Source organism: Sorex fumeus, unplaced genomic scaffold (assembly GCF_029834395.1).
Source record: "Sorex fumeus unplaced genomic scaffold, SorFum_2.1 ptg000006l, whole genome shotgun sequence".
Lineage (NCBI taxonomy): Eukaryota > Metazoa > Chordata > Mammalia > Eulipotyphla > Soricidae > Sorex > Sorex fumeus.
In genome coordinates this window covers 6,067,227-6,094,750 of record NW_026606063.1, presented here as the reverse complement: position 1 = coordinate 6,094,750, position 27,524 = coordinate 6,067,227, and positions in this window count along the sequence as shown.

Genomic DNA, 27,524 nt, shown 5'->3' with positions numbered 1-27,524 from the left:
AGGTAGGACACTTACCTCAGAGGGGCACTTGAGTTTTTTTCGATCTGTTGCAAAGTCAATGGAGGTGGACTTCCTTCCCACAGGTTCCAGCTGGAAAGAGAAAAAGAAAGAGAAAGGAGAGAGGAGGGAGGAAGGAGAGGGGGAGGAAGAGAGCGAGAGAGAGAAGAGGAGAGAGAAGTTTGATTCTCTCAAAAGATGGAGACCCTTCATATAGCAGGGAGGGTCTTTGGAAATTTGGGGAGGGGGGCGGTAAAATCAGCAGAGGCCAGAGCCAAGGCAGATATTAGCAGCTTGGGATGGAAATGGACTTAACTTAGAACTCAGAGTGACAGGTCAAAAACTGGGTTAAAACCACCTGAGACCTAAGTCTGTGCCATGAATTCCCCCAGATAGATCCAGATTCCTAGAAGAGACTGACTTGTTGGGGACCTCAGTGATTGTGTAGAAGTGCAGGACCTACAAGATCCATGTACTGCATTCCCTCTAAAGTGGTTGTGATCATAGTCACTGCATTTTCAATTTTATAAAGTGCTGATAATTATATTCACCAGAAATATTCTGAAAACATTTGTTATTACCATGCAATATGTATTAAAGTTGGATTGTCAACCTTACAAAATGTAACTTCATCGATTATTTCATTCTTTTCTTGGATTTTGGAGGATGTCTCAAGCAGTGGTCAGAGGGCCTATGGGCCACTCCCAGTAATAAAGAGCCTGCCAGTTCAAGCCTGACTATAGAGAGTCTGTCTGAGAATGTGGCACTATTAAGGTCCAATGGTGCTAATAGATTTTCTGAAAGATTCCTAAAAGCAATTAGTACTCAGAAAGTTGGTTACCAACAGTTTGATCCCAGAACTTTCTGATAATGAGCCAGAAGCTGCCGCCCATCTTCCTTTCTCAGCATCTTAACTTGCTGGCGACCCCTGTCATTTGGACAGCACTGAGAGGGTTGGACCGTATGCCATCACTGTAGAATCTGCTCTGAATGTTGAGCCTTGACTCATCCTGTAATCGGATTCTCTGCTTATCTTGACTTCATCCATTCTTGACCCCTAGGCTCTACCAGGGTTGGATAATAGCCACTCCTGGCCCACGATCTTGGTTTTCCCTTGTAGCAGAGCATATTTCATCTATCCCTTAGTGACTCTGGGAGAGAAGGTTTTTCTGGTTTTGAGAGACATAACAGGATAGAATGTGCAGATCAGCTCAAGTCCTAGATTTGTGTAAAATTACTTGTATGGAGTGGGGAAAGCAAATGAACTAACCGAAGCTATTGGCTCGGCATTCTATCCTGTGCTGACCATAAAACGTTGTTGATCATAAAGGGCAAGAAGAAACTCAGAAATGAGTGAAAAAGAGTTGTCTCACATCTTCAGGTTGGCTTCATTAATAATTTATTAGAACTGAAAAAGAGCTGTTTTGATCATTAGAGCTCTAAGGACAAAATAGGCAGGTCAGGATGATTGACTACATTGCTCTCACAAGTGTCCAGGAGCCAACTGGTACCCAGAGAGAGGATGATTCTGAGGTTCTGATAAGGCCATCAGTATCTATGTTCTGTTTTCTTGACCCCATTTTGCCACATTTTGGCCATATTTGGCAAGGTTTGCTCCCTTCAAAAACACTCAATTATTTTAGCTCTTTGGACAAAGTATTCTCAAAATCGCCTTGTGTCTTCATTTGCTTTTGATATCAAAAGTGAAAAATAAGCATTCCAAAACATGAGTTGGCATGAGACAGGAGTAGGATGGCAGAGATCATAGCGTGGTGAACTTCACAAGGAACCAGAGTGAGAAAATAAGGAGCAGTTACAAAGTGTGAAAAATGATGCAGTCCAAAATGATGGTAATTGATCTCTAATCTCAGTAATTTCACCAAAATCCATGCCGAACTCACCATCAAGAGACACCAAGGGGCAGTGCACACAAGGCAGCTAAACACAACTTGCTGCTGCATATAAGAAACATATTCAAAAGTTAGGGTAAACACAAGTTAAAAGTCAAAGACTGTAACTCCTTTAAAGGTGTATTCTGCCATTCCAGACAAACCTACTCAGAAATTCTACTTCAAATAGATAAAGGAACAAATATGATAACCGCTCAGTATCTGTATTACAAACAATAATACCCAAATGTAGAGAGAGAAGGGAAAGAGAGAGAAGAGAGAGAGAGAGAGAGAATATGCCTGCCATAGCATAATGGCAGTGACAAGCCAAGGGGAGGATGGCGGGAGGGAAACTGGGGACATTTATGATAGGAAATGTACTTTGGTGGAGAGATGGGTGTTGAAACAATGAATTATTAACACCCAACCGTGAACATCTTTGTAACTCTGTATCTCATGGTGATTGAAATTAAAAAAAGAAATTACACTGTATAGCATCTACTTCAATGGCCCAAAATACTATTTATAAAGGATATGTGTGCCCTGTGCTGAGTGGACTATTATCCAAAACACATAGCCAAAAAAGCGCCCTACCCCTCCACCAGTGCCCATTGTATAATTGAAACCCAAGCACAAAAGTTTGTAAATCTACAACTGTACCTCATGGTGTTTCACTCATAAAAATTAAAAGAAAGAAAGAAAGAAAGAAAGAAAGAAAGAAAGAGTGCTGAAAGAACCCACAAGACTGCAGTCTGCTTGTGACTTAACTCAATAAATATTTTCTTATCACTGTTGAAAAAAAAAGTGCCCAAGAACAAATGCCTGGATTAAGGAATTGTGGCATATATACACAGTGGAATAGTACTCAGCTATAAAATTAGATGAAATCATGCAATTAGCTGCTATGGAGTGATAGCACAGTGGTAGGGTATTTGCCTTGCATGCAGCCAGCCTGGCCTAGCCGGGTTTGATTCCTCCACCTCTCTCAGAGAGCCCGGCAAGCTACTGAGAGTATCTCACCCACACGGCAAAGCCTGGCAAGCTACCCATGACATATTCAATATGCCAAACACAGTAACAACAAGTCTCAGAATGAAGACATTACTGGGCCCGCTGGAGTAAATCGATGAAAAACGGAAGGACAATGTTTGTTTTGACAGACAGTTTTTGTGGGTATAAATAGATTAATCTGAGTGAAGTCAGTCAAGGAAGGGACAGAGAAGAAATTAATATATGTGTATTATAGAGAAACACAGTAAGAGAACCAAAAATGATCAAAGGAAGCCAATCTAGATATCTGGTGTACAGAACTGAAATTATCTGGAAAACGGTAGGGTGGTATAGGAAGACCCCTTGATACAGCAATGAAAAGAAATGGGCATTCCATTTCTAAGTATGGTATTAAAACTATCTATGCCTGAAACTATCAACATTATTTTAAATTATGGCAACTCACTAGAATGAAGGAAACATTCCACGTTTTGGTATGTGGTCATATATTATTTACATCTGTTCTTTTAGGAGTCATTTATTGGTCCCAAGATTTAGAATAACACACCTATGATAAACATTCCTAAATATTGTTCTAAATCTTCACCCCAAATAAACTCCCCATTTTTGAGCTTCAGATTCTTGTCATTGATTGTTTCCTGGATGCAGGGTATCCTGAAGGTTCTTGAAGGTTCTTGAAGGGAGGTTTCCTGAAGGGAGTGTGTGAGGTTTCCTGACGGGAGTATGGAAGTTATAAAAAATAATCTCCACATAAATGGCAGTGGTATTCTAGTTTCAGAGACTAAGGTGTGGTGTGGCATGGCGTATCTCTCCTTTTCTGTGCAGTTGAGGTTGTCATTATGGTCATAGTCGCAGTAATCAGAGGGCCGTCATCCAAGTCTCCAATGTGCTCAGAAGACATCTCTGACTGCTAGGAAAACCTTTCACTACTGGGGCTTTCAACTGGGTTACAGACTTTTGGCTTCATCTAATGCAAGTGTCTTACATCCCATAATATCTATTCCTTTAAGCAGACACTATTTGATGTAAAGGTAAAGGTCCTTTTATTTGATGTAAGCTACTTTTTTTAATGCAAGGTAACACATATAGGGATGCAAGGTCATAAAAAATTGCTGAGAAGTTTTGATAAAGGGAAATAGCATTCACATAACCAGAACCAGGAAACAGGTCCTGAATAATGCCTGACTTAGACATGGCCCCTAGCATCTGGCCTGCTTCCAGTATGATCCACACTCAGGAAATGTTAATCCGTGTGACTCTTCTTTTCTTTAGTTTTAAGGCTAAATCCACTGTGCTCAGGGATCACTCCTGAATCAAGTTTGGCAGGGCTTGAGGTTGATACATAAGGCTCTGGGGATCAAACCCAGGTATGCACCTATCAAAACAAATGCCTTACTCTGGTCCCTAATTTGCATGCTTCTGAAATTTATAAATGCATGTCCATATGTACATTGTTAGAATTCATATGTATTTCTATAGGCATTTATCATAGGAAAGTACACAGAACACAGCCACTGTTGGGGGCTATAGAGGGAGTTTCATATTGAGGATACAAATGATTCTACCATGACAGTTCTTATGCAGATATTTTTGTGAACTAAGGTATCTCTCTATTGAGTTCATACCCAGGAGGGTTAAACTTAGATCATAGGAACACATAGTTTGACATGAGTTAGATACGTCAAGAAGGTTTTCAAAGAACTTGTTAGCACTGATTGTTTTTCAAAACCTAGAAAACACTAATGTTCAACCAAAAATAAGAACTGATGTATTATCTGCTATAACCATGAATAAGAAGGATTGAGCAGGAAAATAGCATTACCTGGTACCTTGGAGAGAAAGATTTAGTCGAGAGTGGAGTGTCCACAGAAGACAGGGCATAAAACAATGGAGGAATAAGTATCAGAGAAGTTCAAGTGCTTGGCACTGTGATGTTTTTAGACTTTTGTAAATAGTCTCCAGTAAAGTTACAGATAGATAGCATATAAAGTTTGATTTAGGTTTTATCCTTGGGAATACATGGCTGTCTAAGCATTGTACAACATTGTTATGGAAGCACCAGAACATCACTAAGAGTGACTCTGGAGGCAGTCCAAGCACTGCCAATGTGGTTCAGATATTCCCCAGCAGGTGGAATAGGGGTGTATCATTCTGAACTTCTTGCAGAAATGGGCTCTGTCACCCAGCACACTGGTCACAAGAATAAGTAGCATCTATATCTGTGGCTAGTTCCATTGACACAGAACTGACCATGTTGTTCCAGAGTGCAATGGCCATCTCATTCTGCAAACGTGCTGAAAAGTATTGACAATCCTCAGAGAAGTAGGAAGGGCCATTCATTCCATTCTGTAAGAAAAGAAAGTAAATTATCTTCCTGAAAGAAGGTTTACCTCCCCTTCAATGTGCAGGTACCCTGTCCAGTTTTGCTTCAATTCTTTGTGCTTTGCTGCTAATTGATTCTGTTGGTGGAGAAATTTGCCAACTTGGAGTTTAACAGAATGGAATGGTTGAGACCCCCAGATTATTCATCCTCCAGACATCTTTAGTACCTTAGCCATCCCTGATTGCTAAAAAAGAATCAAATGTTTGGAGTGTTAGCCAGTCTATCACAATCCACATAGCAAATCACAATACAAAGCTCCAGAAGCTTGATTACTGTTAGTTTCCTCAATTTTTTTTCAGTGAAATATCAAATTAGGTAGATATAAGTGTATTTGTGATTAATCTCAGATAAGTAAAAAAACCAAAAAGTGATTGAGAAGTTACTCTCTCACTAACTCTTAAGTAGTCAAAAATCATGAAGGTGGCACAATTTGGAATGAAGACAGATAAAACTTTAGCGAGTGCTCACACCAGCTAGAGAAGGTTTGAACGTCACTCCAAGAGAGAAAAATCTCTAGAAGAAACAAATAATTGTGATAATAATATAAAGGAGGAATACTAACATCTCAAGCCCATGTTTGAGTAAAACAAAACAAAACAAAGCAAAACAAAAAACTATAAAAGCACATCTGGACCTGAAATTTGGATATTTAATGGATGTGTAACATCTTTTACGTTTTGTGGCTCTGAAATTTATCTCCCCATTAGAGAAGCTTGAAATTTTTATGAAAAAGTTACTTTCTTTCCTTCCTCATAATCTATGTATGTACTTCTTATACTTATACTTCACTGTACTACTCGGTAGGAAATTTTTTTTCTGAGACAGAAAGATATGGACAATAAAAAATTAGGCAAGTGTTGGGACTTAAATAATAATTCCTTTTCCCACAGAGAGAAATTTTCCTGCCACCCTAAATTCCATACCTTCCAAAGAATTTGGGTGGCAGTGATTAAGTCTTATGCCATGTAGATTAAGTTAGATTCAGGTACAATCCCACAATGGATAAACGGAATTCCTGGTATGCAACTGACCATGTCTAATCAGTGCTTCTGGAAGATTTTATCAGCCCTGACACACCTGGGTACTTCCCTGAGTCACCAGGAGAGGAAAGCAGTAAATTCGATACTCCTTTCCTCATACCACTGCCCATGAGTAGCCTGCAACAGCAACCTGCCAGAGCTCTATAGATTCTCAAAACAGGAGAGAGAGAAAAAAGGAAAACTAAAGTGCAAAATCCTGTAAAACTCCCCCCAGAGATACACGGTCTCAAACCACCCCTCCACCATATAATCATAGAGAAGGAAAGATGGAGCTTCTGTAGAGAAGGACTCAAGTCTTACAGAACCACATGTGACATACATATCCTTGTGTCAAATATTGAACATACGTCATTCAGTGGCAAAGTGGATTCTCGGAAGAAAGGTTGTGCGACTACCACAAAGTCTTCACGTGATTGGTATTCATATTTGAAGGACATTTTGTAGAGTTCTCTCTGGAAGTGGAAAAGAGGCAGCTCAATCCTGCTGGCAAGGTTATAAAGATAACTTTCAGTTCTGATTACTGGAAAGGACTGTAACATGCCAAGCCTGCTCCTTAAATTAAAGAAACTTTAAAAGCCTCCCTTATCATTTAGCTAAGATATGATTCAGAATAGGATGTCCTAGTTCATTGCAGCGAAGGGTACACCTCAATACCAGCTCCCCATGACCCATGTCCTAGGGATGCCTACTCATGGTCCTATGCCATAGTGGGGCTTTTAAGCTGGATAAACTGGGTATGTTCATCCTCAAGGAGCAGACCAATCCGTGGGAGAGTGGAAACAGTTTGGGAACTAGGATAAACAACTAATGCTTTCGGGTTAATTCCTAACAGATGGGAGAGGATGGGAGAGGTATTCTTAGAGAAACTGAGTGGGAAGTTTATTGGAGAGTAGGAATTAGGTCCATGAGCTTTACAGTTTGTAGAGGAAGACAGGAGGTAAAGACCTATTAGGGAAGGAGGTAAGAGAGATGAGAAGAGCCAAGAGGCAGCAAAGAAAGGCAGAACAGTGAATCAGGACATCCTAGAGTGGTGTGGGGGGAGATCCTCAGGGAAGTGAAAACCATCTCTCTCTTCTCCAGGTGAGGATGTTTATTTGTTAAGCCAATGAACTGACAGATGGGGATTCTCTCAGCATCCCCACTAGATGTCATTTCTCTTCTATTCAGATTTTAATGTTTGGTTTAGCAGGGAAAAATTATCAGGAGTTGGAAACTGCCTGTAGAGAGATGCCTAGTTGCAGCTAACCCCCATGCCTCATAGGATTTAGACAATTTTGTCAGGAAGTAGGAGGCATGTAGGGTCTCTGAGTCTAGAAGGCAGGGTTTACCTGAAATTCTATGTTTGTTTTCTTCAGTTTGGCCATTAAATCACGATCTGATGATGCAAAGCACGGGCATTTTCTGTTAAAGAAGAGAAGTTCCAGGGAAAGATTTGTTCTTTACTTCCACCCATGGAATGAAAACACACATGAATTCCCACAACCAGTCTGGAGACAGCTTCACAAATAGATATCAGGGTTACAGTGTCCTGCAAGTACTTGCCTCTCTTGGCCATATTGATGCCTTATCCCAACGCTACTTTTAAGAAGAAGAGGCAGAGAAGGGCTAAGCCTGAGGACAGAAGTTTGTCATTGCCCTGATTGCTGCTACAAATTTCCAGGACTCCTCATCCTTAGGACCTACCATCGGGTAATTTAGACTGTGGAGTTTCTTGGGAATCTAGGGAGAGTCAGTCAGCTTGAGAAACACTACAAATCCTATCACAAGATCCATATATGGTGTAGGAGTCATTAATATTTTCCAGTTACAAAGATTCAGTCAAAGGGGGTGCAGGGACACAAGAGAATATCTTCCGGTTTCTCAGCACCAGGTGAATATCAGCCCTCTCTGGTAAGAATTTATGTCTCCTATGAGTTAAAAGAAATATTTTCTTTATTCACAAATAGGTCTATATGTGTGGGCTGGAGCAATAGCACAATGAGTAGGGTGTTCACCTTGCACGCAGCCAACATGGCCAACCCAAGTTCGATTCCTCTGCCCCTCTCGGAGAGCCCGGCAAGCTACCGAGAGTATCTAGCCCGCACGGCAAAGCCTGGCAAGCTCCCCGTGACGTATTTGATATGCCAAACACAGTAACAAGTCTCACAATGTTACTGGGCCCGCTCCAGCAAATCGATGAACAACGGGAGGACTGTGACCATATATGTGTGTAAAGGTGGCAGATGGCTTTCCACGTGCATATAAACATTGCCAAAACCAGTAAATACAATGTGTCTCATTCTCCTGACCCTGAAAGAGCCAACAATATGGCAGCGTTAAGAAGGATGAAGAAGGAGAGGCTCATAAAACCTCAAGACCGAACTACGCTGCCAAAACGAAGAAAGACAAAAATGTCTGTCTGTATTTTCAATGCACGTATGCTGGCATCAGATGCATCCATCGAGGACCTGATGGTACAAGCACAAAATTCTGTACATCATATGAAGACTGGAATGGGAAGGAATGGGAGTGAAGATAGACAAAATGCAACTACACCACCTCCACTTTGCTTATGACATCGTTCTAATAACACCAAACATTAGCCAAGAGGCACAAATGCTGGTCAACTTTGACTGTGAGTGTGGAAAGGTCGGACTACAGCTGAATCTCACAAAGACAATGTTTATGAAAAACAATCTCGTTCCCAATATTCCATTCACTCTCAATGGAACGACCATCTCCGAATGCAACAATTACATGTACCTAGGTCAAGAAGTCAACGTGATGATTGACCTGGCACCTGAGTTGTGCAGGAGGAAGAGAGTGGCTTGGAACGCCTTCAAGAGCGTCGAAAAAATAGCTAAGAGGATGAAGACCCTCCGGCTCCGGGCACATCTCTTTGATTCCACTATTCTTCCTGCATTAACATACGCATCAGAGACCTGGGCTCTACACAAACAGGATGAGACACTATTTGGGCCTCCCAAAGAGGAATCGAAAGAGCTATGCTTGTAGTATCACACTTCACTCAAATGAAAGAATCCGAAGTTCTGACCTCCATCGACGGTCAAGAATCAGGGATGCTATCTCGTTTGCCAAGGCATCGAAAATCAGATGGGCTGGACAGGTAATGAGATTTGGAGACAAACACTGGAGTAGAGCCGTTATGAACTAGATTCCACAGGACATCAAAAGACCTCATGACTGCCCACCTACGAGATGGTCAGACTTCTTCATCAAGACCGTGAACTGGTTTGAGTCTCTTCATATTTCTAGAATGAGGAGACGCCATTGGGCTACAGTTAAATGTGACAGGGATGAATGGAGACATTACTGGTGCTCGCTCTAGCAAATTGATGAGTAATGGAATGTCATTGATCAAGTGACTGTGGTACTACAACATTTATGAGTATACGTAAAATTTTAAATATAGTAACTATTAGAAAAGTCACACTCAGACATTCACTTCTTTCTGTGCGATATTTCTGTTGCTATGCTCATGTGACTGAATTCTATTTTTTTTATTAGTACTCATGGTTTAGATATAGCTCTTGGGGAAAAAACTCAACTGAGTAGATTTAAGAAAAGTTTAATTTGGGGCTGGAGCAATAGTACAGCGGGTAGGGCATTTCCCTTGCATGTGGCCGACCAGGTTCTATTCCTTCGTCCTCTCAGAGAGCCTGGCAAGCTAACAATAGTATCCTGGCCACACGGCAGAGCCTGGCAAGCTCCCTGTGGCATATTCAATATGCCAAAAACAGTAACAACAAGTCTCATAATGGAGACATTTCTGGTGCCCACTTGAGAAAATTGATGAACAATGGGAAGACAGGACAGTGCAGGACAGTGCTACCAAGGATGTGGCTGAGAGGAAGCTCCCAAGTAAGAATGGGAGCCAACTGACTGCCTTCCAGCAAGTCCATTAGATCCAGATGCAAATGTGTCAGGAACCACCTGGAGACATTTTTTTTTTTTGAAATTGGATTCACTTCTTAATCAATAGTCTTACTAATACAGTTTTTCTAAATATGTATGGGCTATAAACCCCAAAGACCTCATTTTTAACATCTTGACCTTAGTTCTGGGTCAGGCTTCTAAGGACAATCCTCAGCTCTATTATAAAAGCTACTATTCACAGAGAGCCTGACCTTGATACATGCACTTCTCTGACATCCTTGCGCAAGAAGGGATAAGAGTGCTAGAGATGCATTTTGGTTGGTGTTAAAGGTACCATGATCTGGTGCCAAATATTTCTGTCTGCACAGCCCTGGCTCAGGACACTTGGAAATGTGCATTTTTCAGAATCATTTGTTTTGGGTTTCACTTTAACTAAACCGGATCCAAATAAATGAAGTGACTTGTAATCAATGATAAAGCAAATTCATTGTCAAACAGATATCCAAGGGACTGATGCCTGCTACCCTCCCAAAGTGGGCTGTCCACTTCGATGTCATCTTTTTCAGACTCTCAGTTCTTCGTGATTCACGTGAACTCTACTTACAAAGGTATATTTTTACATTCCTCGCCTCTGTTGCCGTAAAATGAAACCACATCCATTATTTCCACCAAGTTGATGAAAGTCCTTGGAAGCTGTGGAAACAGAGGAAGACTTACTTATTTTCTTCCTGTGGTTGAAGGGGCCACTGATAAAAAGTGGAAGGAAACTGAGTTCATCCATAGTCCAGCTCCCATACCCTGACTTTATGCCATGATAGTGGGGAAGAGACTAAGGGAGTTGCCTTACCCAGATTCTCCAGAGACCAGCTCTCCCCTACCAAGCAATGTAGTCTGACTTAGATGGAATTATACCACTCCCTTCTAAACCTAACTGGGAACCACACAGACAGTACAGCTGCCATTCACCAAACAACCCAAGTGGCTTTTCACAGCAGGGTTTAGGCTCCACTTGCCTTGTACTGGAACCTACTTGCCTACTGCTACACGCACACCCTCCCGGAATGCAACTCATAGTGTGAAAGCAGGTTTGGGAGATGCATGACCTTTGGGATTGTGCCTCTGTTATTTTGGTACCTTCTTGGAAAGGATGTCCAGTGTTAGATGCATATATCTGTGGAAGTTCTTAGTTGCTTCTTGTGTCTGTAAAGGAAAATATGATTCTCCTAAGCTACAGAGTTCACATCAGAGGAAATAGTGGCCTAGAGTTCAGCACAGGAGGTGAGCTGCACTGTTCTCCAGCTGCCCACTGAGGTTGCATAGGTGCCTACCTTATTCATACAGAAATCACACAAATCATTGATCCCAATGAAGATTGTGATTATCTTCCAGTCTTTGTTGAAGTTGATTTTCTGAGGGACAGAAGAATCTAATTTTATACTTTGGTGGGGGAAGGAGGCAGGTATCACATTCTGCTCAGCCACTATCATGAGGTCCCTTCTCTCTTGTGAAAATCTTCCTGTGGGTTCTCTCATCTTTGTGCTGGAAACATTGAGCAACAAATGGGAAGGAATAGAAATAAATGTATGTGTGACTATATGAGTCTGCTCACGATGGACAAGGTCTGTTTATTCCCTTGGAAATTCCCTAAGAAATTTGGAGATCTGAAACATTCTTTATCAAACATGATAGAACAAACTTGTATAACCATATTTATAAGTTAAAATTTAAAATATTTTTTAAAAAATAAAGTTTGAGTCCTGAGGAAGTCATGAATTGAACCTACCCCTGGAACATAACTAAAGACCTTCTATGCTCCAGAAGCAAAATCCCTGAGTTACTGTTTGACAAAGTCTTCTGAGGGTGAGTGCAAGGAGAGAGACTAGAGGGAGATCATCTTTCAGTCGTGACATAAGTGTTGACATAAGTGCTTATCAAAGTCCATAGAGGAGCCTGTTCCTGTCATCACCCATCATATCCTTACAAGAGTTAGACTCCCAGGCACGTAGAAATCAGAGAACCTATAATGTGCGTGTAAGAAGTTTAGTCAGATATCATGTGCAGGAGGAGGAAAGATTGGGAAGAAAAGACTGGTTTTAACAGTCAGGACTTCCACAATAGAACTCTGGAAAGCCAGCTACTGGGCAAAGTTAAAGCTGCCCTAGAAAGAGATCACTGATCTTTCCACATTTTTCTTTCTCTCTCTCTCTCTCTCTCTCACTCTCTCTCACTCTCTCTCACTCTCTCTCACTCTCTCTCACTCTCTCTCACTCTCTCTCTCTCCTCTCTCTCTCTCCTCTCTCTCTCTCTCCTCTCTCTCTCTCCTCTCTCTCTCTCTCTCTCTCTCTCTCTCCTCTCTCTCTCTCTCCTCTCTCTCTCCTCTCTCTCTCTCTCTCTCTCTCTCTCTCTCTCTCTCTCTCTCTCTCTCCCATAGTAGATCTTGTCAGAGCTTGGTTAGGTGTAGTTCAAATATCACTTTGGGTTACTAAGACCCAAATGTATCTATTGTTGGGCCCTTTGATATTAAATTTTGGTCAATTGCTGATAGAATGTGGAGGTAGCACTTTAAGGGTCTTGTACCAAAAGACCTGTACTTCATAGGAGCAACCAGAGGCTCTGTACTCACAGGATCCAGTTCAATTAGTTGCAACAGGTCAATGGCTTGTGCTGGCAAGTTCCTGGGCAGGTGAAGAGAAGGATATATTAGAGCTGGTTCAGAAGCAAAGACTCAAATGAGAGTACTTGCATCTTGCTGACAATGAGAAAAACTGCATAAAACTGTTAACTGATTCCTACAGCTTATATTAAAGTTTTCATTTTCCCAATGATAGAGTAAAAGTGAGCAAGGCAATCATCTTTGTAAATACCATCTGGGTGATCCTTGTAAGACACAACCTGATTGGTTTTTAATTTGTAATCATGTGTATCAATTAGATTTTCAGAACCCCATTTAAATATGGTATTATCAAACAGATGATGTAATTAGCTAAAGGGTGGGAATATGTAGATTCTATGAACATTGGTCATGAATTGATGGATGGAAGATTCTAGAAATCTTTCTGAAATTTGGAGGGAGGTTGCTGTTGGACCCTTAAGAATAATAAATAAAGATATGTAACAATGACTGCCTCTGGTGGTTGACATGCTATTTTCACTCACCATCTCCAAAGAACCCAAGAGTTACCTGCTTCCACATATTTAACAATTATGGAGGGATCATTTACAGATTAAGGGTGAGTTGAATTTCTACTCAGAGAGTAGATCTGTTCTCATGCAAAGGATAAGAATTTCAAGTTTGGCTCTCACAAAGTGGATGGCAAGTTTTGTGTCCATTTGTGCAGAGAAAAATCGGAATAAAATCTATGTTGTTGAATATATGCTCTAGTTTTTCCTGGAGGGGAGATACAATTTTAAAAGGCACAGTTATTGTTAGATGTGTTTTCAGATCTCTGGCAAGTATGCCCTACTTGTGATTCATGACATCAGCTTTTCATTGTATCATTGTCATCCCGTTGTTCATTGGTTTACTCGAGTGGGTGCCAGTAACGTCTCCATCCACCCCAGCCCTGAGATTTTAGGAGCATCTCCTTACTCATCTTCCCCAACGCTGCCAAATATTGGAGGCTCTTTCAGGGTCAGGGGAATGAGGCCCATTATTGTTATTGATTTTGGCATATCAAATACTAATATGCGGCGGGTAGCTTGCCTGGCTCTGCCGTGCAGGCAGATACTCTCGGTAGCTTGCTGGTCTCTTGAGAGGCATTATATATATATATATATATATATATCATGATCACGATCATCCTGTTGTTCATTGATTGCCTCGAGCAGGCACAAGTAACGGCTTCTTCATCCTAGAACTGAGATTTTAAAAGGTGCCATATTCAAGGCTGTCCCAGGTTTAGGAGAATGAGACCCATCATTGATACTGGTATTTGGCATATTGGGTACTCCATGGGGAGTTTGCCAGACTCTGCCGTGTGGGCAGGCTTCATTCGGTAGGCTGCCAGGTTGTCCAAAGTAAGAATGAGATTATAAGATGTCATGCCACCGCAAATGCGGCCGTACCCTTCTGGGAGCTGGATTTTATAGTCTCTGGGTCTTGGCCGTTGATGGGATTACACGGCGCTGAGGGTCAGTTGGTGAGTGTGATCCCTGCCTACTGGAAGATGGAGGATCTCTGTGGAGGTAGCTCAGTCCTGATCCAAGCAGGCTTGGAGATCTCAGCCCCGGGACCCGCATGCCTTTGTTCCTCTGCCAGTAACTTCATGTGTGTGGAGAGTGGTCTCAGCATGGTGGTGGCTGGTTCTGGAGGTCTTCGGCTGCTATCTATCTATCTATCTATCTATATGTATTCCTCTATGATTTGTTACCCACTGTCTGAACCCCATCAAATATGGTGTGGTAATCATGAAAAATTGGTAGAGAGTGTTGAGCAGCTGCACATGGTCCAGGAATATGTTCACTCATGTGTGAGCATGTGGAAAGTGGCCTGGAGTGTGGCGGCAGTTGGGTAGTAGAGATTGGCTGCTGGGCCTGGGTCCCTTGGGGCGGGGAGGACTTTCACTGTTCCCCCTCTTGGGCTCCCCGAGTGAAAACAGCCTGGCGTAGAGTCTGGTGGTATGGTTATGGGGGCCTCATTTTATGCTCCCTTCTGGGAGAAGCAGCCATGAGTTCTGGACGGTGGCCAATGAGGAGATTATCTGACTCTGGCAGGAGGTGGCTAATGGGTGTGAACCCTGGGTCACTGGAGACATGGGGAAGCAGGCAGAAAATCTTTGCTTCTGGGGTCCCTTTGAGCCCAGAATCCAACGTCACAAAGTTCCGTGTTACCTGGGTTCTGGGGAACTTCACTCATGTGTGAGGCTCGGCCCAAGCATATGGAAAGCAGCCTGGAATGTGGCGGCAGTTGGGTAGTGGAGGTTGGCTGCTGGGCCTGGGTCCCTTGGGGAGGGGAGGACTTTCACCTGTTCCCCTCTGGGGCACCCCGAGTGAAAACAGCCTGGCGTGAAGTCTGGTGGCATGGTTATGGGGGCCTCGTTGTTCCCAAGAGAAGCAGCCATGAGTTCTGGAGGGTGGCTGATGAGATTATCTGTGTGTTTATTATTAAAACTTTGTATTATGATTAAAGTTGGTAGAAGGAAAGCCTCCCATCAGATTTTATTATTCGTTATAAATTTCTAAAACATTTTGTCTATTTTTTTAAAATATAATATGTAATTTTATAGGAATCACATTGATTGTGAATGCTACTTGGAGTTGAATTGTCATTTGACAATATTAATCCTTCCAGTCCATGAACAGGAGATTTCATTCAATTTCATTGTGTTTTCTTTTATTTATTTTAGTACTGAGTTGTAGTTTTCCTTATATAAGTCTTTCACCTCTTTTGATAAACTGATTTTCAGCTACTTGATATTTTGAAGCACAAGTATGAGTCTCATTGTTTCTTTTATTACTATTTATTTTTGTCTCTTATTATTGTTTTCATATTGAAATACCATAAATTTCTGTCTGTGATTTTGTAATCTGACACAAGACAGTGTGGTATAAGAATAAGTACTAACTCTCAGACAAATGTAATAGAATTTAGAGTTCAGAAATAGATCTTCAGTTTCATAGCAATATAATCAAAACTAACAAACACTGGCAGTGTTCAGGGAACCAAATGCAATGCTGAGGACTGAACTGGGGTTGACTGCATGCAAGTGGAGCGATAGCACAGCGGGTAGGGCGCTCGCCTTACAAGCGGCCAACATGGCCGACCCGAGTTCGATTCCTCCGCCCCTCTCGGAGAGCCCGGCAAGCTACCGAGAGTATTGGATATGCCAGACACAGTAACAACAAAGTCTCCAATGGAGACGTTACTGGGCCCGCTCGAGCAAATCGACAATCAACGGGAGGGCCTTTACCTTTACCTTTTTAACAAACACTGTTCTCTCGTTGTTCATCGATTTGCTCGAGCAGGTCCAGTAATGTCTCCATTTTGAGACTTGTTGTTACTGTGTTTGGCATATCGAATATGTCACAGGTAGCTTGCCAGGCATTGCCTTGTGGGCGAGATACTCTCAGTAGCTTGCCGGGCTCTCCAAGAGGGGCGGAGGAATCGAACCCGGCTCAGCTGGGCTGGCTGCATGCAAAGCATATGCCCTACCGCTGTGCTATTGCTCCAGCCCATAATATAATCATTGATAAAAATATTATAGAGTATGTCATAGAGCAAGGAAAATTTCTTCAGCAAAGGGTATTGGGAAAAAATATCAATCACATGTAAAACAAACAAATTTAGGCCCTAATCTCATACCAGACACATTGCCATTCAAAACTGATTAAGGGCCTTAATATAAGACCTGAATCCATAAAAATAGACAGAACTCTGCGTGCACTGAATATAGATATAGCTTCAATTATTTGGTGTCATTTCCCAAGCAAGTGGAAGCAAAGATAAATAATATGAAATCAAATTAAAAAACTTTGGGTCCTGTTAGATAGTACAGTCGGTAATGTGTTTAGCTTGTATGTGACTTAGTTCAATTGTTGACATCACATATGTACTCCAGAGCTCCACAAGGGGTTAATCCTGAACATAGACCCTGGAGTAAGCCCTGAGCATGGCAAGATGTCATAAAAAAGTAAAAATCAAAGTAAAGGAAGATTTTAACCATGAACTAAAATTGTGTCTAGTATAAAAAGAGTCCATAGTCTAGGAGAGAATATTTGCCCATCATCTGATAAAGGTTTAATATTCAAGATATATAAAGCACTTGCAAAACTTAAAATAAAAAAGAAAATGCAATGAATCCCATCAAAAATGTGGTAACAGATGAGCTAAAACTACCTAAGAGAAGACATAAAGATGGTTACCAAGTATATTTTAAAATGCTTTGCATCATATCTGGAAAATGCAAATCTAAATAACAATAAGTTATCACCTCACACAAGAGAGACTGATACACAACAAAAATTTAAAAAGCAAGCAGTGTGGAGTGAGTAGGGACACTCATCTAATGCTAGTGGTGATGGTAACTTCAGTCTTTTGAGAAAACAGTATGAACTCATTCCAACAATCTAAGAATTTAGCTTGCATATAATCTGACCTAGCAACTACACTTCTGGAGTCTACACAGAGATGCTCAAAACTCTAATCCAAAGAAATATCTGTGCTTCTGTGTTCATTGCAGCACCAACCTCAATATGATGATCAAAATGATTTGCAATCAACCTAAGTGTACAAGAACAAATGACTAGATAAACCTTTATATATGCAAAATGGACTACTAGGCAGCTATTAGAAAATGCAAATCGTGCAATGTCTCACTACCTTTATTGAACGGAAGGGTAAAATGCTGAAAGAAGTCAGTATGATTGTCAGAAATGATGAAAAATGATCTTGCATATAAGTTGGGGAAAAAAAGGTAATAAACATTAACAAAGGCAACAGAACCTGAGAACGTGTCTATAGAACTAAGCAGGTAGACCACATTGCACCAGAACCCTGAGACAAAGGGGGAAAATGTGAACACTCTGGTGGCGTATACAGAGTTGGACTATTGTATGTATGAAACGTTATCATTAACATTTTTTTACTTTAAAAAAATTTTTTTGAATTATCTTGAGATAGTTACAAGCTTTCATGTTTGGGTGACAATCACACAATGATCAAACACCCATCCCTCCACCAGTTCACATTCCCCACCACCAACATCCCTGGTATACCCCCCTTTCCCACCCTCCCCCTGCCTCTATGGCAGACATGATTCCCCATAATCTCTCTCTTTTTGGGAATTATGGTTTGCAATACAGACCCTGAGAGGTTATCATGTTTGATCCTTTATCCACTTTCTGCACACATCTCCCATCCTGACCAATTCCTCCAGCCATCTTTTTTTAGCGATCCCTTCTCTATTCCAGCTGCCTTCTCCCCTTTGCTCATGAGGCAGGCTTCCAGCTATGGAGCAATCTATCCTGTCGTGTATCTACTATCCTTAGGTGTCAGCCTCATGTTATGTTGTTTTATACTCCACAAATGAGTGCAGTCCTTCTATGTCTGTCCCTCTCTTTCTGACTCATTTCACTTAGCATGATACTCTCCATGTCTATCAATTTATAAGCAAAGTCCATGACTTCATCTCTCCTGGCATAGTATTCCATCGTGTAGATGTACCAAAGTTTCTTTAACCAGTCATCAGTGAATATTTTTTAAAGATTAACACATTAATATCTCAGACCCTCTTCCTTTTTCAACCTTCCAGATTAGGTTAATCTCTGGGTGGATATTCTTGGATCATTTATAGAAATAGAGCAGATGCCCCTTCCTTCATCCTGGGTCCTAGTCGACTCCAAGACTGACCACTGCTAGCTAAGGAGGTCCACATTCACATCTCAGACACTCAGTTTGCTCATTGAACCTTTCAGGCACAAACATACAACCTAAACCTTTTTTTCCACTTGCCATTACTTGCCTGATCATTAAGACCACTCTACTAGTTTCATCTCACACTGCACATACTTTTATATCCTCATTCCCGTTGAGGCTTTCTTTTGTGTTTTTGAATTTTGTTGTTTTCAATATGCTGTCTGTCTTTGGATTTTGTCATTCAGAGTACAAAGTGTCTTGGAGATTTCCTAATTGAGTCTACTTTTACTGGGACTGTTTGAGTTTCTTTCCTTTGAGTCCCTGTATTTCACTATTCTGGGAAATTCTTAGCAAAGATTTAAAAATAATTTCTTGGTTATTTCTCAAATTTATCTTCCAGGAATTCAAGGACTCTGATGCTTCTTGTTTCTCTTGAGTTCATATCCTGTTCTCTGGTGTGTTCTTCATTATTTTTAGACATTCTTTTCCATTTTCTGGTTGTTTCTAGAGGTTTCCTCTGTTTCATTTTAGAACTCCATTTTTTGCCTCAACTTCTTTAGTTCTGGGGCTCAGAGATGTTAATGACTTTTTAAAAATATTACTGACCATACTCATCATTTATGCTTAAAGATTTCTCATTTCAAATATCAGATTCTTGTGCTTTGCTATTTATGCCGTCATTTCTTTAAGCTCATTAAACATCCTTACCACAGTCTCACTAAAATCTTATGCTGAGGATTTACAAAGCTAGTTGGTGTTGTTTGTACCTTCCAGTTACTCTTTACTCTTATTGAACTTGGTGGGCTTCTACACATTTCCCTCATTGGTTTCTAGTGCTCTTGCTGTGCTGAGGGTCTTTGAAGACCCCATGGTAGTCTCTGAGGGAGTTCTCTTTCTTCTCTTCTAATCTGCAATGTGGAACTGAAACCAGAAGTCTGGGGGGCTGTAATATGGATCTGTTAATCTAGCAAAGACCGGGTGTAGAGGATTTATATTGGTGAATTTTAAAAACTTGATTGAATTTCCTTTCACTTATTAATAAACATTCTTAGGCATTGTTTATAATGTAATATATTCTAAATAAAATCAGCATTACCTTATTAGAATAATACACGCTCTTATATTTTTATAAAAATATTTATATTTCCCTTTGCATTTTTAAATTATACTTTCCTCACTCTTACTAGCTTCATTTCATTAAAAATTCCAAATACATTAACATGGAATTATTCATATTATTTTTAAATTTATGTATCTGTAAAAATGATAAGGTAAAGGTAAAGGCCCTCCCATTGATCGTCGATTTGCTCGAGCAGGCCCAGTAATGTCTCCATTGGAGACTTTGTTGTTACTGTGTCTGGCATATCGAATACTCTCGGTAGCTTGCCGGGCTCTCCAAGAGGGGTGGAGGAATCGAACTCGGGTCGGCCACGTTAGCCGCTTGTAAGGCGAACGCCCTACCGCTGTGCTAAGTTTGAATAAATTGATAATCTTAACAATAATTAAAAATTGGTATAGTTTCAGGAGTTTACCTTTTTTCATCTATATGTGTTGATAGGTGCCAACTCCACCACAGTCAAAAAAGTCTCTCTCATATGTCAGATAGAAAGAAATTTAGTAGGGAATAACAAATGTCCAAAGATAATACTACTGGAAATTTCATATAGAAAATTTATATTACCTGGGTGAAGGGTGGATGGAACATTGGTTGAGATAAGTGGGCACTCTAGTGGTAGATGGGATATTTGAAATGATATATGCGTGAAGGGAACAACACAGAGTCTCCTGCACCCATACCTGGCTGTCCTCACCAGGGCTCCTTGGAGTGGAGTGGGTTGAGTTTCCCTCCCCGCCCTGAGCAGAGCCCCAGCAGCTAAAGACCTCCACAACCCAACCACAGCCATGCTTAAGACCACTCTCCACACACTCGGATGGGCCTCACACATGTAGGAACCGGCAGAGAAACCCAGGTGTGCAGTACCCGGGGTTGAGATCGCCAAGCCTGCTCAGATTGGGACTGGGCCTCCTCCACCCAGATCTCACATCTTCCAGTATCTAGACCATTACACCCACCAATTGCATGACCTCTTATTGTCTAGTTCTCGCTCTCGGAGAATCCAACAGGCTACCAAGAGTATCCTGCCCACACGACAGAGTCTGACAAGCTCCCCGTGTCATATTCAATATGCCAAAACCCAGAAACAATGATGGGTCTCATTCCCTTGACCCTGAAAAAGTCTTCAATGTGGCACTTGCTAAAATCTCAAGGCTAGGACAAATGGAGACGTTACTGGTGCCTGCTCAAGGAAATTGATTAAAAATGGGATGACAGTGACATGCACAAAAAGTATAACTAATATTATAAGTCATGATACTTCAATAAAGATGGCTAAGAACAAGATTGGTTCCAAGCTCTCCCTTGGATATTGTGTGGCACTAACATATCTCAGGATCACCTTAGACCACGATTATATTAGGTCACTCAGAAAATTCCTATAAGGGAAATTATAGTAGATTTTTTGTCAAGCGGAGAGCTCAAAATTTTGTACACAAATCTCTGACTCTGCTGATTTCTAGCCACTTACTGCAAAGTCACTTATCGACAGGAGTGTGGATTCTTGACAAAACCAAGAAGTGACTTTAGACCTACGGCATAGCATACATGTTATGCCCCACACATGATGAATGGGGCAGGAAATTTTAGTCCAGTATTTTAGCAAAAGTACAAATGGCAATATGACAGTCTTCAGTTCATAGTTCAGTCATGGAAGTGTGTATGAAGCTCTAGAGGTCAGCTTTCTAAGGATAACAGCTATGGGATTGTATATAATTGTAAGGAATTAGGTTTTCCTTACGTGGATGATGGTTAATCTCAGTAATAAGTCCTACCAACATTAGGAGATTCAAACTGCTTCAAAGACTTCAGTATTGCATACCTCTGCTTGCATGCACTTTAAATTGTAAGAGACGGTCATCCTACAAGGATGTCAGTAGTCCTTTCAACTTTGCTCCAAAGAGCTTACTGTGTGGTCAACATAAGAAAGCATGAAGCATATTGCTATTAAAAAATTAGCTCAGTTGAAAAGAAATATAGCAATAATATAAAAAATATTCTATGTACAATTGTTTTTTGCTGACAGGAAAATTTGAACTTTATTATACTTTTAAGGTAGACTCAGTTTTATGTACACATGTCTTAAAGTATAATAGGAGCAATATATCTATTTCATGCCTGAATAAAGGTATGGAAGATTTAGGATCTTCCATACAGGAAGATTTAGGACAAAGGCTTTTGTGTTCCCATTAAAGAAGAACACTCAGGAGCTAATGGAACATTTAGAATCCATATTCCTTTCACTTGAGGGATTGAACCATTTAAAGTTACACAGGAGAGAGTTTTCAGATGAACCTGATAAATACATTGTACATTTCCAGAATCTAGTGTTTAATTTGACCTGAAAGGACTTAACGCTCATTTTAAATCAAATCTTACCAACAAATGAAAGTATACTATTCTATATTCTATAAAAGAGAATCCTTTAGAGATCAGTAACATTTGACAATGACTTTGGACCCAACAAGGTCGGGGGCAGTAAGTCAAATTGACACAGAATGGGATTGCAACTGACAAAGCAGCGTTTCTCTTTTGTCATACTTATTGACTTAGATCCTTAAGGATATAAGAGAACCATTGCAAGGTGTTTTTTTTTTAATAATGTAGGGCTGGAGTGATAGCACACCGGTAGGGCGTTTGCCTTGCACGCAGCCAACATGGCCGACCCGAGTTTGATTCCTCCGCCCCTCTTGAAGAGCCTGGCAAGCACCCCGTGATGTATTCAATATGCCAGACACAGTAACAACAAAGTCTCCAATGGAGACGTTACTGGGCCCGCTCGAGCAAATCGATGATAAACGGGAGGGTCTTTACTTTACTTTATTGACGTGCATAGTTGAAGGACTAAGCAGAAGCAAGATGAAAAACTCTTAACCATGCTGAAATAAAAAATAGTGAGCAAGATTCAAATGAAAATCTTGCATTTGTTTTAGATAACCTGCTAGAAACAATCAGAAAATACACCATTGCAAATCTTAATACTCCACAGTTAAATTAATCCTTAGGACAAAGTTTGTATCAAAGATGCCCCCAAATATATGAAGAAAATTTTAAATATGGGGACTGTTTCCCAAATATAGTCTAGGAGAACTATTTTAAGGTTACTTTGATAGTCTATTGTAAAAAAAAACCTGAACTCCACACTGACCATAAGAAAGATAATGCTTCAAAACTTCCAACTAAATATATATACTGTGACTTCACATTCTTATGTAAATCTTAACCGCATCTGAAATTTTCAAAGGTCCTCATTCATTACTCTTTTCTTGATATATAATTTTTGGAAGGGAGCATACCCAAAGTGCTCAGGGCTTACTCCTAGCTCATAATTCACTTCTGGAAGGGCTCAGGGGACCACATAGGGTTCCAGAAATATATTCTGGGTTGTATGTACACAAAACAAAAATTTTATCCACTGTACCATTGCCAAAAACAGTAGCAACAAGTCTCACAATGGAGACATTACTGGTGTCCACTCAAGCAAATCAATGAACAATGGGGGAATAGTGACAATGACAGTTATATTGCTATAGCCCCTAGTTCTTGGTATACCTTAATATTTGAATTTCTCCTCAGATTTCAATAACTTCTTTCTACTTTGCCCCAAGGGTCAATATGCCAAGAATCAAACTCACCTACGTCACTGAATCTATGAAATAGAGAAAATGTTCTGAGAAAAATCAGCACCCACATACTAGCTGAAAGTAGCCTCTTAAAATGGACATTTGTTTCCTATCCCTAAAAGTGTTTAGGGAAAACATTCCTAGAGAATGGAAAGTTACTGTGGAAGTATGGGAAGTGGAACCTTTGCCTAAAATATCTGGATGGTTCCTGTAAATGGAAACGTGATTGGTTTTAATTTTCTAGCCAATTAAATTGGTCAAAGTTTCATAACCTATTCACATGGGATGACCAAAGAGATAAGATAAAAGCTAAGTACCAAGGGTATAATATATACATGTATGCTTTTTAATACTGAATATATATGTATATATATATATATATATATACAAACATACATAATGAGTTTGTGGAGAGGGGTTGATGGAATTCTGTCTTGAAAGTTGGACACTTGAGAACAGTAAATAAAAACTGACACAGAAGACATATGATGACTTTCCAACAAAAACCTGAGAGATAGCAATTTGTGCTTTAATGCTTAGAAATCAACCCAGTCGTAACTAAAGCCCTGAAAGACCTCAGTTCCCAATGACTTGGACCCTTAGTCTTAATCTAATCATGACTTTATGCAGACCATGTGGAGGATCTACTGAAACTTCCAAAGAGTGAAGCATTTATATTACAGAGAAGTATTTATAATCCAACTGGTATTGCAGTGCTTTTCTGTGTTTTAAAAAAAAGAATCAATCATACAATTTCTGAAAAATACTGTTTTTGAAGAGAAAAAAACAGATATCTCTTATATTTCTTGTTTACAGGAGTACTAACTTTTTTTTCTGCTTCTATATCCCTTATGTTCCCTTACTCATAGGATTATCTTCTTTGTAAGTTACTTCATAACACACGAGTGAACAACCATGTCATATTTGAGAGTCTGCTTCACCTTGGTCTTTGCTTTAGCATGGTCAGTGGGATATTCCTCCCAGAATTGATAAACTTCACTCTCTCCATCAAGTGCCCTTGAGTGTCCCTTTCTGTTCCTCTGCAGAGGTAGTAAGAGCACAGGGACAAGAGTGAAGGGTGGAGTTGAATTTATGACCCTGGTTCCTCTGATAATTTGGGATATTCAGCAAACCTTTGCAACTCCTTTTCCTTTAAGTTCCTCTCCATAGTGGTGGGGTTACATGAACTAATACACAGGATGGACATCTCAGGAACAGAATGGTGCTGGAAGTACTCCAGGACTGAGCATTCTTTGTCACCTGGGGCCAGGATTCCTCCACAACCAATATTGCATTCTGATCTCTGTCTGGTTGCCCATGTTCCTTTCATAATCACTCTAGGGTAACCATGTCACTCCCCATTTGCACTTACACAGTTCTGGCTTCCTCCTCTGCTACATTCAGCCCTGTCAACTCAGGCCATGACCCAAGAGACATCCCATGAATTCTAGAGGAGAACTTGAGCAGAATGTCTTTCAGGAAGAAGAAGAAGACAAAGAACAACAGTGAGAGGATGGTGAGTGGTACTGGAAGACATAGGTGACGGATGGGGAAATTCTGAGTATCCCCAGGGATAGCTAATTCCCTCATGACATTTGACCTCTACTCCTTCCCTAGGGAAGGTTATGGCCAAAACAAGGAGTTAGTATAGCCCTAGGGATGAGGCTGATCCATGAGCACACTTACTGGGCAATGTGGTCTGCACATCTAGGTTCTTATACTGTCCGATGCTGGGAAAAAAAAAAACTTTCTCTGTTAAAATCTCTCAAACTTATTGCTACGATTTCTGCCATGTCTATAGTAAAAATAAAACTCTCATTACTATCTAGACTTTGCATTTTCCCTTTGGAAAAACTTCAGTCTCTGGAGCTCCAGTATTAGTACCCCAGTATTATATCACCAGGGTGATATTGCAAACCAACCACTTTTCTGTTTGAAGTGGGACACCAATAAATTAAAATAAAATCTATGAACAGTCTTACCTCCAGGAGAGAGATTTCCAAGATTTAGATTCGTGAGAGGTGTAAGGACTGGCACCTCGTGCAGTCTGTAAAGGTGAAGATAAGTTTCTTCTTCTGTACTCATGTCACTAGAAAAAGGTCACCTTGCCCTGGTGTGCAGGTCAGGGACTAGATCTACTTTTTCTTAAAGGGGTAAAAAACGATTGGTGGATCCCCTCAGTTTGCCCAGTACTCACTGTGACCCAGTCACCCATGGCAGCCACCACTGTAATATCTGCTGGCCGGATCTTGTGGGCTAAACAAGATGCAAAAATGAGTTATTGAGCCATTGAAGCATTCCCATGGGTATGATGTGCCAAGAATCTGTTATTTGACCCCAGTTATACAAGTCACCAATGCACCCATGTCCACCCTTAAGTATGAAAGCCCATGTGCTTTTTCTCTATATTTTCAGAAACAAAGGCACATATACTTGATGTGTCTCCTAGCTATAGATCCATCATGAGGTAACTCCATTTCTGGACCCCGTTCCTTCACTGTATCTAATCACTAGGTAGAGTTCTAGTAGCCATTACCAAGACTAATGGAGTTAAGAATAAGAGTTAATGGAGAGTCACAGTCCCCGCAAGTAACCTCACCAAGGTCAGCTTTTCATTTGGGGGCCGAAAGTTATGTGTGAATTCTATGGAAATCAGAAAGTATATACAGAAATTCCAGAGAGTGTTTGTATGTATCCCAAACAGCTGACACAGGGGAAGGGGGTGATGTTTACACTTACCTGAGGATGGAAGGGATTCAGAAGCCTTTACATAGTTACAACTGAATTCACTGCCCCATTCCTACATGAACAGGAAAAAAAGTATCTAGCATTTCATGTTGGAAGGTTAGCCACAGTGAAGGTCCCCAGACTAAGGAACGTTCAGTAGAGTCTGGATTATCTCCATCAAGGGAGTCTATGGGGGAATAACTGTTGATATATGAGCTAAAAGCAAACTCAAGAGAAGCAGAAATGAGAATCAGCTCGCCTTTATGCATGAAGCGTATCCTGTGTGGGAAGGTACTATGTGAACTCTCAGTGTCCTCACCCCAAATATTACACTTACAAATGAAATCAGTGGGTTCACAAAAGCAAGGTAATAACAGTGAGGCCACCCAATGCTATGGAACATATGTATGTGTGGTGGGATTATGACTTAGCAGAAGAGAAGCTGTCTGCATATGTGAGAACCTGGTTCCCATCATATACATTATGTATATAATGTATATTAATATATATTATTATATACATATAATATATATTATATACATATAAATAGGCATTTTGTATATATAAATTCAAAAGAACTCTTTTTGAGGGGTAGGTCACACCCGGCAATGCTCAGGAGTTACTCCTGGCTCAGCACTCAGGAATTACCAACCTTTCCACATTCATGGTCAAAGTTGGCCAGCATTTGTGCCACTTGGTTAATATTTGGTGTTATTAGAACGAAGTCATCAGCAAAGTGGAGGTGGTGTATTTGCCTGATATCTTCACTTCCATTCCTTCCCATTCCAGTCGTAGCATGATGTTCTCAAGGGTGGCACTGAAGAGTTTTGGTGAAATGGTATCACCCTGCTGATCCCCTCGCTTGACATGGATGATCACTTCCTTGTAGAATGATGAGATCCCGGTGGTGAATCTGTAATACAGCTCATGGAGGATCCTGATGTATTGAGTTTGAACACCCTATTTGGCTAGGGCTTCAATGACCACTTCAGTCTCAACAGAATCAAAGGCTTTCTTTAAATCAATGGACGTTAGACAGAGTGGTATCTTGAACTCCCAAGGAACCTCAATGAGCTTGGTTATCATGCGGATATGGTCAATCGTACTGAATCCTTTGCAGAACCCGGCTTGCTCGCATGGTTGTCTTTCATCTAGTGTTCTGCCAATCCTATTCAGGATGACTTGAGCGCACAGCTTGTAGTTGACAAACAACAGGCAGAATGGGTGAGAGTTGCCAATGTTGTAGATGTCTCCGTTCTTGTACCGTAGAATAGTTGGTTTTCCACTGGGATGGGACATTGCATTCAGACAGGTAGCGTGTGAAGAGCCGAGCTAGTGTATTATTGAGTCTGATTCTTCAGGTTTTCGGGTCTGACCTTGATTGGGTTGGGTGTTGTTCACTTCTTTACCAATGAAATGGGTGTTTCAGATTTCGGAAGGGAGAATGTTGGGAACGACATATCTATCCTGAGGAATTTGGTATGTGGGCAGGTGGACGTGGCTATTGAAGA